Source organism: Caloenas nicobarica, chromosome 3, assembly GCF_036013445.1.
Source record: "Caloenas nicobarica isolate bCalNic1 chromosome 3, bCalNic1.hap1, whole genome shotgun sequence".
Taxonomy (NCBI): Eukaryota; Metazoa; Chordata; class Aves; order Columbiformes; family Columbidae; genus Caloenas; species Caloenas nicobarica.
Genome location: NC_088247.1, coordinates 41,559,317 through 41,574,390, shown reverse-complemented (window position 1 = coordinate 41,574,390; position 15,074 = coordinate 41,559,317).

The following is a 15,074-nucleotide window of genomic DNA, read 5'->3' as shown; positions in this document are numbered from 1 at the left end:
TGCATATAGCCTGTTTCCTTACAGCTCTGTCAGAAGACTACCTGCTCCCTATCAAAACCAATTTATTCTAACCCAGGCTGAGATGCATTTGCAGGATGCAAATGGGCATTTGCAGGATGCTGTTATTATTGTTCTCTTTGTCTTACGACAGACAGGACACACATTTCTTCATGGCAGTCCATTTACCATATTTGCAACATGCAAGTTCGTAGAAAATTACTTTTAGTTACACAAAAAATATTTAGGCAAGCTAAGTACTTATCACACTTTTTTTTTTTTTTTTAAATTTCATTTTCCCAACCTGTTTATTCCAATAATACACACTACCGGTCTAATAAGGCATAAAAAGCTAAGCACTCTTTATTACTTTTGACTATCTTTTTAAGCAGTAATCTGTTTACTCTTCTTAAACACTGTTGTTGTTATTATTATTATTATTTTGTTTATATTGTTACTATTAAAGACGATAGTAAAGTAGAAAATGTTAATATTACATTTAAAATTAAGGACACTATTTTCAAAATAAAATGAAATAAAATATCAACCAGCAAAACTTGTCAGAAAGAACAAGAACTCTGTGGAAAGTATTTCTAAGCATCTGTTCTCTGACTTTTGTAGTTATCCAACGTTAATCCATTTGGTCAACCAGTAATTTCTTATTCTTTATTGAGACCTCACAAAAAGTAACTTGATGTCTTTGAGTCGTTCTTTCAGAATCATGTAAAAATCACAAAAAGAAATTCCAGACAACAGCATGTTGAAAATAGCAACAAAATTAGGAAAATAAAAACCAGAGCAAATTTTGCCATGCATATGAAGTTAAAGTAAAATCACATTAAGTGTTTGTGTTAGGTCCATTTCTCTAAAGTAGGCAGGCAGCATATCCAACCTGTTCTTCTTGTAAAAATTTCTTTCTTGGACTAAGTGTAAACTGTGACTAACGAAGAGGTTATAGTATTGTTTCACAATGCTTTATTCAGTGTTTTACAACCCATTGGGGAGTTATCTGATGGACCTAACACAAACACTTAATGTGATTTTACTTTAACTTCATTGTAGTGATAGGCTACCTGCTATCCTTTGTGACCTTAAAGATTCACCTCTCCAGGCTCCTGTCGATTAACACTTTCCAGGGGCTCCTGGACGATCTGACTTGGCTCCGATGTGTCTAATGTACTGGAGAGAAGCTGAGTGGAGTGTTATTAAATATCTGTTGTGCAGAGCTATCTAGGCAGGACTGAGATGAATTAAGTCATTTTGTTTTCTTATTCCCTCTGGTTTAAGCAGTTTGACTGCCTGCCTGTTTAAGCTGCTCAAGCAAGTTTAACAGTTTCATCTCCCATTTCAGACTCAGGGTTATCCAGAAGCTGCCTCAGGTGACTGCAAGTGTTTGAAGTAAATAAGGTGAATAGTGTCACTGTTTATTGCAGGGCAACAATAAACTGTGGCACATGTTCTCCGTTAACCCCCCAAGCTCCCCAGTAAGGAAAGGGTGTAGGAGGAAAAGGGAGAGAGATTTAAAAGTTGGAAATTTAAAAATGCTTTACTAATAATGCTAATAAGGGGAGAAAATAATGCAAAATATACCAAACCAATGTTGAATTTCCCCGCATAGTGCAGCAGCAGCCTGCAGCTGAGCTGACATTGTTCCAGTGGCAGCAGGGCAGGCACCTGCAAGTCCTGGGCTGGATTCCGCACGAGACAGGAACTGAATCCAGGGATGCATGGCCTGGAATCATGCCTAGGATTGCAGGCAGAACTGGCATGGTCCTCTTCAGATGCTGGCCGTGGACGAGAGTGAGACCCTTGTGATCTCCCAGTTTTATACAGTGTATGACATGGATGGTATGGAATACCTAGTTGGCCAATTTTGGTCACCTGTTCTGTCTGCTCCTCCCTGCAAGTGTGCTCCTCTCACTTATGGGACATACAAAATTTATCAGCAACCTTGGCTTCCATAGCAATAAGGATAAACCTGGGCCTTTTCTGCATACCATTGCTACCACTATCAGCTCTGGAGTGAACACTGAAAAACATGCAGCCAACTTCAGAAAAATGTAGCTACTTAGAAGAACTTAGCTGAAAGGAAAATTCACTAAAAGAGGATTGGAAAGAGATCTGTGATTTGACACCAGCTGTAATTCATGAAGTGTGACTTTGTTTTGGATAAACCATGCCGTTTCTTACAAGACACACAACAGAAGGCATGAGGCAGGACAAAGGGACCTCCCATTGGACTACTCAAAATATCATCCAGATAGATCCAACATCTTGAAAGTCAACATGGCTCTTAATCAGCATTCGAACAGATCAAGAAAAAATATCAAAGGGCTTAATTTAGGATCATTTACTGTTGTTATGTTGTAGACAAGGGGTTTTCTTCTGTTGAATTCAAATACATTTTAAATACCTTGTAATACACTTTAGGTATCTCAAATACTATTTTTTTAATATGTTAACTTATTTTAATTTAACAAGATCAAAACTACTCTGCATTCTGTATGTTCAGTTTTTCAGATGCCACTAGTTTATCTAAATTTTTCTTTCTAATTCTTATGACATGTTTATTATAAATCTCTCGAACAGAAAAAATAATCAACCTTTACTAAGACTGGCCTGTTAGTTCGATATTTAATGCCTCCAGAATCTTGGTTAAATTTAGACCAGAAAAATTATTAAGGCAATTTTAATTATTAGAATTAGTAGTTTACTGGCATCATAGAATATAGAGTTCTCAGGTTAATTGAAAGTAAATGTGTACTGATGTGAAGGATAGTTTAAAAATTCTGGTTTTGTATAGAAGACTAAACCAAAACATTTCAATGTTTAATAGCTTTCTAAGTTGTAGTTCAGAAGCCCTGGATTTCTGGGCAGAGCATAGAAACATGAAAACACTGGTTTTATGTGATTGATTCTGTATTCTAAACTTGTGTATATGAATAATATTTCTGCCAAAACCTATCGAGAAAATTAGGATCCCAACTCTCACTGAATTTGAATTGAAAATTAGGTTCCTAGATATACCTTTAAATCTAGTCTCTTGCCTTTATTACTGCCTCACAGAGTGGTAGGTATACTGATTTCATTTAAAGGCTTCAACTTTTAAAAATCTTTTTTTCAAGTGAAAAAGAAAATAATTAGAGGAAAAATTGAGAAAAAATATATTTCATTATTGTCACCTAGAGCTATGCATTAATAGGCAATACAAATATTGTATGCACTATTATGTAGTACCAAGTTGAAATGTTACAAAAAAAAGTAGCAGGAAGATAACAAGACCTTGTTTACCTAGATGGCTTGAAATGCTCATAATATTGCCAAGGAAGGTCCTGAGATACCTATATCTGAATTGATAACCAAGTAACTTTTGAACACTATGAAGTTTATGTTCAATTCTAATTAGAAAAGTTTAGTATGATTGGAATAATTGGACAAAAATTTCTGTTTCTAATTGTTTCTTGGACCAAGGCTTATCCATTTAGTCTAGAAATTTCTTTTAAAAAAAACACCTCTGCCCTTTACTACTAGTGTCTTCTTTCAATAATTATAATTGTGCATAGCGGTGACTTTCTTGCTTTTTTGTTTTGACAACATTGCTTTAAGGACTCATTATTCATAACGCAGGAGGCAACCTTTGAAGGTGATAAGAGCCGTGCAATGTGCTCAGTTCAAGTAGTAAAAATAGTACTTGAATTCAATCTTCTTTCAAGTTTGATCTGCCTCTGAGAATCAGGAATGGTACAATAGAAATTAGTGTGTGTATGAACCACCTACAAAAAGACTTTGTGCAAAGGGTTGTGTCTCATCCTTCCCTTGCTCTCTTTTGCTCTCAGTGAACTTTTTCCAGATTGTTCAATGTGATATAGTAAGAATTTAAACTTGACTCACTAGAATAAGCATACAAAGCAAATAATCGGAGAAATAAAAACTTAGTAGATTTTTACCATTTTACAGACAATTGAAATCAGATGTTGGGGAAAAAAAACCAAACCAAAACAAAAAACAAAAGAGCAAGCCTAATTTTTGATCTACTAGAAAAAATAGAGAAAAAAATTAGATAGAAATACTATGATAGCTATGTAGATAGTTTGACTAATAGCACCCTGTGAAAGCATAAACAGAGTAGAATGCCTTATGTGTCTGCTTGATTCAGTGAGGCAATAGCCTTGTAGTTTGCTTATTTTTTTACTTCTTCCATTTGCTGTCTTGCGTTTATTTTACATTACAGGACACTTATTTTGCAGAAGGAACTTTTCTTCTTATATAATTTTTCTCTTGTGGTATCATACTGTGCATTTTATGTTTATTCATGAACAGTGAAACACATTTTCTGGACACTAAAGAATGTATTATTTTAGATAGACTCTCAATCTATGCTTAAGTCCATTCCTGTTCATAATAATTCACTTAAAGGGACTTAAGCATTCTAACAAGTCAATTATGTGCTCAAGTGTTTTGTTTTATAGAGGAGTGTTCTATTATTTTTTCAGATATTGAAATAATACTGTTTTATAAACTATGTACTGAAGATACTGAGGTTGTTATATTAGTCTCACCTGATTATTAGGTATTCCTTAAAACACGATTTTATACAGCTTCAGCAGAGACACATACGGAAGTTCTGTGTGTAAGACTAAGTTTCCACATAATTAAGTCAAGAAAGGAACCAATTATAAAACCTTCATACTATTTTAATGCTGCTCATTATTCAGATAAGTAGATCTGTCTTAAAATCTGATGGAGATGCCATCCCAAACTGCATTTCCTTATCTGCCTTTTCTGATTAGGTTGTATCACATGGAAGTATGGTTATTTCATAGAGCCAATGAAACTTTTATTTCTGGGGTGTCCAGAGAATGTCAACAGAGGGCTTGACAACCTTGGAAGTGGGTGGTCCTGCAATATCAAATCATTTGCAGATTTTCCACTGTACTGCCTCTGCAAATTTTACACAACAGCAAATGTCATTGAGTACACAATCAATCAGAAACCCCCTAAACCTGCCCAAGACAGTCGTTATGGAAGATGGCAGTTAAGAGTTAGCTAACAGTCACCGCCTTTGCACACTTCCTTCATATAGTCATATATTCTGGCATCCTGTTGTGGCTGATTAGGTTTATAGAGCAGCTATAATTTCAAAACTATGGACAGTTCAATGGGGAGCAGAAGAGTGGGTTTAGATCCAGGGCTTTTATCTCTGGATTTGCCCAAACAAAAGCAGGATAAATTTGCATCATCTTCAGTGTGACTGTCTTTTAATCAAAAGTGATTTAAACATAAATATTGAGATTTTTGTTCCTGAAGCAGCATGATTGTTTGCATTTCCCCTTGAAGCAGGATGTAAGTGCAGATGCCATTTGGCTGGAATGCTGACAGCCAGCCGAACTCGAAAAGCCATGACCTCGCTGAAACAACTATTTATCCTGAGGAAAAACGTGCAAGTAGCTTCCAATGCAGAACGTAGAAGCACCTTGTAACAAATATATAATGTGTTAATTACAAGATGAGATAAAAACCAACCAGCCAAACAAACCAATTTTTCATTCAAATGATCATCCAGAAAGTTCCATCAGTATCTAGGACAAACACAGCCGTACTAATATAAATAATGCAACTAATATAAAACTTAAAAGTGAGTATGCAGCCCTGCACTGAATAGTATTGTTCCCCCAGATCAGATCTTCGAGGAAAATTTAAAAGCTAGTTTGTCACATGGACTATTAGACACCAAAATAACTAAGATAGGATGAGGCTACTCTTCTCACTCCTATCTGTGTCAGTAATACAAGCACAAGCAATGTTATATTCCTGCTAAATTACTCTACAGAGCTGATGGCTGGAGTGAAAGGAAAGATAAGAAGAGACTGAACTGAACAAAGGCTTTTTACTGTTGCTTGCTATGGCAACACAGCTGAAATAGTACGCATGATACTATAAACCAAAAAAAAAGCACAGAAAGGGTAAAACACAGAAAGAGTGTTGTTTGAGCACAGACACCAGACTGTATTTTGTTGACAGGTATGACTTCGCTTTATTTACCCTCTGAAGTGATCATTAGCAAGGCATTTGTAGAATAGAAGTGTACCTGAAAAATCATAAACTTGACACGATCTAGTAACCTTCCTGAGAGACAGGCAGTGCTAGTTCAGTTCAAGCATTGAACCAGTTCAGCTCATGAGCAGAGATGAACAAGACCTAATGTAGTCACTGTCTGAGCCAAAGTGTCTCTGAGGGTTTTCTCTAGAGGAAGTAAATCTACCTCAAAGTTGTGTCTAAGGAGGAAGAATCAAAATAATCTAAAAACAAATTAAATGTAGACAAAAGCAAATTCATAAATTTAAGGAAAACCCACAGGAGCTACACCATAAAGACCACAACATGAGATATCACTTAGAGGCAGATTGTGGTCTCATTGTGGATATATACATCTTTATATATGCTCAGGGAAAAATGCAATGTTAAGGAGTACTAGGAAGTAACAACTGAAAAGCTGTGGAAAAAATATTTGGCCAATTTATTAATCCATGATGTACTCATAACGTGAAAAACACATGCACCCAGGTCAGAGTATTGTAAAAATGATAGCAAAGAACTTGAGAAAGATACAAAATATTGTAAGAGTGGAAGAATAGCTTAATTACAAGGAGAAATGCATTAATGTAATACTGCCAAGCTTGGAAGGAAGACAACTGGGGAAAGAGGAAGGAACACACAGAGAAGGGAATGGAGAATACTGATGACTTACAACTACTATCTACAATTTTTAATAGCAGAAAACCCAAGGGGTACAAAAAGGAAATCATCAGGTGGAAACTTTAAAAGAAACAAAAAGAAGCTTGTTTCACACAGCACATAATTAAAATGTAATGCACATTGCCAAACAATGTTTGGATACTAAGCCATAAATGTGTTTGAAAAGTGAGTAGGCAAATTCACAGAAGAAAATTTGACTGAAGTTTACTAGTCAAAATATTGAGGATAAAACTTCCAGCTTAGGTGGTCCATAAACTGGTGATTTGTCACAAGACAGGATGAATATAGTGGGGTCAGAAGGAGTATATAATGATGGGAGTATCATTGTGCTCCTTTTTGTACAATGAATTCAAGAATCAACTACTCATCTTGCCTAAAACATTGCACAACACGGACCAAAGAGTTTATTTAGGAGTCACTGCACATAACTGAAACAATTTTACCATGGAATGAATTATTTGGGAATTGCAAAATCTGTGCAAGCTCACAAGATATCATTAACAAAAATGTTAAAATACCTGTATTATGGAGAATTTATATCAAATAACATTCTAACTGAAAAAGGATGTGCACATTGTAACAACTGCAGGATAAAAGCAGTACAAAACCCTCCTGGATAAGAATACATACCTTTTAGGAGACTGGTAAGTTTCAGCCAAAAGTTAATGCATATATGTGCAGTTATTTTAAAATAATGGAGTCTTCCTTTAGATTAAACAAGATTTTTGTTGTAAAACAGCAGTGATATTGATACCAAAAGGTATCAGTTCATTCACTTTTTCAGGGATTATATTAGCCATATATTTTCCATTTTTTACTTTCAAAATTGTTGAGTAGTTAACTTAAGTGGCAATTCACTGCATGGTTGATATTTTTATAAAGCTTTTTTAGTGTTGAGATTTGTAGAGGGAGTTATAGAGACCCATACGCAACAGTGACCTTAAATTATATGTGTATATATAAACGTATGTATGTGTGCATTTGTACAGATACACATATACACATGCCTTTTACAATATTCTCTGGGCTTTATGGTCCCAAGATTAAGCATGGGAGTGTTTTGCTAAATGAGGACCATCAGTGCGTACAATCTTTTATCAAAATTCCTATGGAAATACATTTGAAGTTTTGTCTCACTGTTTATATGAGGCTATTGTTTTGGAACACTGTAAAATATCCCAAGGAATTAAGACGCAAATATTGAGTTTAATTCAATCTTTTTTTTTTTTTTAATACATTGAGCCAGATACCAATACCTGTAATTCCAGTATATCCCAATGTCCATTGAGCTAATGGATCTGGGAGGGAATCCTGAGAGCAGGGTTTGGCCCAGACTTTAGGAAGACGAAGTACGGTAAATTTTGGAAAATCTCAATGCAAAAACTTTCAATATCACAAAGTTCATATGTGTAACAGCATTAATCAAAGTGTGTATGAAAGCCCTAGTATTTGTAAAGAGGGGGTTGTAGCTGTGACTTCCTACAGGTGGGCCTGAAAATTTACTGCACTATTTACATACACATCCACTATTTCTCTAATGAACACTGGTTGGCAACTCGGAATAGCTAAGCTAGAAAAATAAATCTAAATGCTCTATCTTGCTAAATCTTCCTAATGAATACTGTAATCTGAAACATCTTAAAGTTAATTAGTATTTTAGTACAGTTGTTTATCATCTAGACATAACATCTAAAGAGTTTGGGTGATAGATTTGCTCCTGGCTACAGGTCCGAAATGCAGCTTGATGTTGACTGTATAATTAAAATTCCATTTAGTACATAGTCTTTTACCTCTGTCATGAGAGGGAAACATAATATATTTGTGATGATTCCATGTGGGAAAATCACAAATGTATTTGCTGTTACTCCAACAAGAGGTAGAACATGGTCTCCAACAGATGTAAGGTTACACCAGAGTGACTAGGTAGGTTCTGAATTATGAGAATTGCTTCCTTGCTGGGTAATGCAACTATTAATATCTCCCAACTTAGTATTCCCTTGGTAATACAAGAGACATAGAGACATTTACAGGCTGTGAACCTTATTTCATTTCAAAATAACTCCTCCATAGAACACATTAGTTTCAGAATCAGATTTAGCCAGTTTGTATTTTAGCAGAGATATGTTGAGAAGTTTGCTGTTTTGTTTTGGTTTATTTTTTGGGTTTTTTACCTGAAACAATGTCTATACAAAGCATTTACATTTAGTACTGGCCAATGTTTATCCCTCAACTTAAAAACATACAAACTTTCCCTTCCATGCCTTAAATACAGGCATCTTTCACAGAAAACAGGTCTTTAAGGCAGCTGTTCACACTGTTCTGTCCTGTCTCCTAAGAACTGGACCCGATGAAGTAGATATGAGATGTTTGCAAGGCATAAATTCTAAGGATGTCATGAGGTTTTTTTTCTGATTTGTGTGATTCCAATGCCTGCCTTCAACCAAAAACCACAAAAGGTTACTCACTCTGTCCTCATTTTCCTTTCATGCATGAGCATTTGTACAAAGTCGAAAAACAGGAGTAACTTACGAGGCTTTAACCACTACAATTGCTAATGGACTTTGAAGGGAGCATAATGGGCCGGATACTATTCTGCTAACTTGCTCCTTGTCCCCACTGCCCTTGACAGCTGCAGAGGTCTGCACAGCAGCTGTACTGTGGCTGAGTGATGCTTTGCTGCTTCCTTTGCCCTCTGCCTGGCTCTTCGGCTCTCCTTTGTGGGATTTGCATACAGCCCTGTGTGAATTCTTCTCAACCATATTTTAAGTACAGTCGAATTCTTTACAACTTGTCAGGAATACACAACAAAGATGCACTAATACCTAAAAGCTTCAATGGAATACAAAGGACTTGCCTTTGGGATGCCTGATTTACTTTCTCTTTTGAGGAAAGTGTTATACAGTACATGATTCTGGCTGGCATCACACTGGATGTCTGTCAGAAGCTACCTTTTTTAACTGTCAACCCATCAAATTAATTGCTTTTTTCTGAATGTGGGTTGGGTGGTGACATACTTTTTTTTTTTTTTCCATTTAGCCTGCTGATAAAGGAGCTACATGTTTAGAAGACAAACTATAAAACTATAGATATTTTTGAGAAGGACAAAATGGACATTACAAGAACTGAAAGAGTAATCATGTTTATATCTTTATGAGGTAAGTAAAACTACACTGAAATGGTAGAACAACTGCAGGCATCTTGCCAGCATACCACTCAGACTGCAGTATAGTTCTTTTAAAAGTTTGTGAAATATTTTGGCACTGAGAAACTGCTGACAAATTAATATGTTTATGTACTGCATACAGCATCTATTTTGGACTGCTGTGCTGCACTAAACATATTTTCCCAAATACACTCACTTTATCAGATTTTTTTTCCCCTCTGAGGGGTTTCCTTATCTACCTTAAACTATGCAATAAGGTTTTTCTTTCAACTGCTTTTTATAAATATTTCATATTAACAATTAATTATTCAATCTTGTAGGGGATTTGGACACCGCAATAATTGTAAATAATTTTGCTACATAGCATATAATTTTATCAAAAATGTAAAACTCTTTAGGCAACTGGAAACTTTAGGATGGTGTTCGTTGTGGATATACAAGAGCAATGTTGTATATGTGATGTTTTGCTTTCCTTGCTAATTTAAAAAGTAAAACAAACAAAAAAGCTTTGCTACCACTGGAACAATAAAACCATATATACACACAAATAAATAGAAACATTTTATCTGTATATATATATACACACACACAAGTCTGTGTGCATGCATTTCTTTCAAAGTGAAAATGCTTCTAAGAAGAACATCTTATTTGTATTATGCTAAAAAGCATATCTAATGAAAGAAAGTAAATGAAATCAAGGGCTAAACTGAGATACTTTAAAAGCAATGAGAACAGTGCCCTTCTGTAACTGAATAACCTAGTATTCACAGCCTCTGTCCAGACTGTAAGCAATCATAGAATCATAGAATACCAGGTTGGAAGGGACCACAAGGATCATCTGGCCCAATCTTTCTTAGCAAAAGCATGATATAGACAAGACAGCCCAGCACACTGTCCAGCTGAATCTTAAAAGTGTCCAATGATGGGGTAACCGCCACTTTCCTGGGGATAATATTCCAATGGACAATTGTTCTCATAGTGAAAAATTTCCTTCTTGTGTCCAATTGGAATCTCCTCAGGAGTGACTTGTACCCATTGCCCCTTAACTTTTCCATGTGAGTTGAGTCCTTGTAAAAAGGGAGTCTCCATCTTCTTTATAGCCACTCTTTAAATACTGGAACACACCCCTAAGCCTTCTTTTCTCAAGGCTGAACAAACCTAGTTCTCTCACTCTTTCCTCATACGGCAGGCTTCCCAGTCCTTTGATCATCTTTGTGGCCCTTCTTTAGACCCTCTCCACCCTGTCCACATCTTCTTGCAAAGCCGGAAGCCAAACTGAATGCAGTTTTCTAGGTGTGGCCTGGTAAGCACCGAGTAGAGTAGTATAACGACTTCTTTGTCTCTGCTGGTGATGCCCTTGTTGATGCAGCCCAGCATCCTGCTGGCTTTCTTTGCTGCAGCAGCACACTGTTCACTCATATTGTACTTGTTTACCAAGACCCGCGGGTCTCTTTCCACAGAGCTGCTCTTTCCACGGAGCTGATTTTGTGCATCTTCAGTCTCCCCCAAAATTTCAGGTGAAACTGTTGTATCTAACACAAATAATTATTTTTTTTATTTAATGAAAACTGCATTTTAATTAATAAATTATTTAACAAAAAACCCACATTAATTTCATTCAAGACTGAAGACAATGTTCTTCAACAGTATAGGGTCTTTTCCTCATACCTGATATGACAAAGCATTACTACTATGCAAGCAATGAGGCTGATTTACATTATTTAACATGTCTAAATTGTAAAGTTCAGAGTCTGCTTTGCATAATCTGGATAGAAGTACATTGTAGGTGCTCTAATACCAAAAAACATCAATGGTGACTATGATACAATGCAGCAGGTGACATGCTGTGTCACCCTTTATTATTTCAGCCACTTTTCTGGTGTTAACCTTCTTTTAGATTCTTACAAAACCAGAAGATGAGTATGTCAGTAGAAAGAGGCGGTGGACTCTCTGTCTTCTCTGCACTCACATTCTGACAGCTCCTTGGGGTGCCTATAACTATCCAAAAGCAGATTGTCCCCTTTATTATTTTACCCACCCACCCACCACTAAAGGTTGGTAAGATAACTATCTTTACTTTCACGAAACTAGTTCAGAGAGCACGTAGTACCTATATTTGGAAATGCTTAATGGGAAAAGATGATCAGTCTTTTTTCCCCTTTTCTCACATTCTTTTGAATTCTAAGTCAGAAAATTGTTGCCAGATCTATTTTCCTGTTTGTATTCCTAAATCTGTCAACTTCTGACTAACCAAAATGTATATTTGTATCTTATTAATACAGTTCTGGCAACAGATTTTGGTGGCATGAAATTGTGCTTAGAGAAGTGTTAATATAAAGTAAAACACAGTCAATGGGGCACTGAGGAAGGCAATAAATGCTATCTATTAATAGCTCCCTTTGTAAAGGTCTATTTACTTTTAAGAGCAACTTGTGTTAAATGTTGCAGTGTTAAACAGAAGATGCCATCCATTCATGTAAAGATACATTTACAACCAGTGAAATAAAAGAGAAAGAAAAAGCCTGGAAACATTATGTCCTCTGATAAACTGATAGGTAAAGAAGCCCAAATAAAGATATCAATGAAGATCTAAAGTGTGTGTACAAACACAGTCTTATATCAAACAGGAAAGAAAAAAATATAAAAATGTTGCTGGAAAACCTTATAGTAACTAATGCAACAAAAGAGGAGAAAATTGATAAGCAAATAGAACTGGCTTGATTAGATCAATTCTATTAAAAGCATTGGAAGACAATAAATGATTCAATAGAGGTAATCTGCAGTTCAGGTTTACTCAGTAATCCACAGGAGGTTTTTGTCAAAATCTTTTGACAAGCTAATTAAAAGGAGACAGTTATGCAGCTCTGAGTATTTACCTCTGTGAAATGAATCAACCCATCCTCAAGTTTCTATATCCATATTTTCTTAGCAGAGTCATAGTGACCTTTCTGGATACCATTAATAAACTCCTCCTCCATCATGATAGCTTCAGATTAACATGCTATTTGACTGTACTGCTTTGGGGAGGATTTTTTGTGTTTAAGCAAAAATATGGAGGAAATATTATATAGTAAAATTCTAGGTACTGCAAGCCTCAACAAATTATATATCCTGCATATATCTTTCTGTCTTACAGATAAGGAAAATACCTTGAAAACAAACATTCTTGTTGTGAGTCGCATTCTCTACTCAATAACTGGGGGCTTGTTTTGGCTGTCCTTGACCAATGCCATCTGTACGGTGGAACTAAGCTGATAACTAAGGCTGTAGTTACTAGTCCATGATTGACTCACTATGCAACTGTCCCTTTGCTGCACTTCACTTTGTGCATCAATAGAAAGAGGCTAATTATGGTTGCACTAGAAAAGTGTTTCTAAAATATATGAATGGTAAGATACTTTGATGATTCAAGCTAAAGCTTGTTTTTCAAAGCTGGAGCAGAGTTTTAAAAACCACATTGTTCCAAGGGATACATGCAGAATCCATAAAACTGTGTCCGATTGCTGTAGTATTGAAGTTAGGGCCAATAAAATCTACAAAGGAAAGTCTGTTCCTTAAAAAAGGAAGGAACAAAGGGAATATTCTCCAGAGGGGATGGCATATAGCAACTGTTAGTTTTTCCAAAAGAGACCTCATGAGCACACCTACAACTTCAGTGCTCCTTCAATAGGATGACTTTTATGTAGCATAGTTCCCAGCAGCATTTTGGAGGGAACAGACTAAGGTCTGTCTAGTTTCTTTCAGTTACCTGTTAGCTAGTGTTAGGTGGCAAGTACATGTTTTGTGGAGTCTGGGGGAATGCTGATTTATGCCATGTGTTCCATATTTGAATTACTGCAGGACTCTGAAAAGGGTAAACTAATACAATTGCTGCTTCTACTGTAACTGAACCTTCTGTTAGACTTTATAGATGTTCCCACATCAGCGTTTTGTTTTGGCCAAGGAGTGAGCTTTTCAAGCTGATCTACCACTGATCAGCCCCTCTCCCAGTGACAGATTGGAGCACACCAGCTGGATTCCTTCTGGACAACACCTAACTGGTGCATGTGTGCCCAGAGCACACCTCAGATGCTTCTAGGGCTAACAGGCATTCAGCCCACTCAATCAGACCAGAATGAGTCTGAAGCACCCTTATCCTCCTAAACTCCTGTAGTGAGGATGGCATTTCCTCATCAAGAAATGTTATGCTTTAGATCCACATCTAGTGGAAAACAAAAAAACCCACCTACCTGCTGTTGTAAGGCATACCCTGTTTTAACACTGAGAACTGCCAATGTTATCATTTTCTCACACAAATACATACTACTCATTTCCTTACAGTACACAGTCTCTTACACAATTTTAAAAACAATTATTTCATGGATTTTTTTGTAAAATAGAAATAGTGACTGAGCTTTTAGTTTTGCAACCCTGCAGAGTCATAGGTATATATATATGAAACCAGGCTGAGAAAGTTGAGGTTGTTCAGCCTGGAGAACGGAAGGCTCCAGGGAGACCTTATAGCAGCCTTCCATTACCTAAAGGGGACCTACAAGAAAGTTAGAAAGAGACTTTTTACAACGGCATGTAGCGATGAGATAACAGGTAATGGCTTTAACCTGAAAGGGAGTAGATTTAGATTAGATTTAATGAAAAAATTCTTCACTATGAGGGGGATGAGGCTCTGGAACCAGCTGTCCAGAGAAGTTGTTGATGCCTCATCCCTGGAAGTGTTCAAGGCCAGGTTGGGTCAGGCTTTGAACAACCTGGTCAGGTGGAATATGTCCCTCCCTGTGGCAGAAGGGTTGGAACTAGATGATCTTTAAGGTGCCTTCCAATGCAAACCATTCTATCATTTGATGATTCTATGATTTGAAATTATGACAGATGCATCCTTGTGTTTTTATTGATTCATTTTGGAAGGACTTAGTTATTTTATTATATCGATTAACATATTTAAAGAAAAGTCTTATTTGCATAAGACCATTATATAATTTTAAGTGGTTTACTAGAGTACTGAAGATATCTGCATATTTTATATCAGCTCTCAGAACTGCTGAAACAATGTTATTGTCATTTTAATTCCATCTGTCTGGTTTACGTGTTCTCAGTGTTACATAGATTCAAATTTGCATTTTGCAGTCTTCAGGGTCTATTTTTTAATAATTGACTTACATTT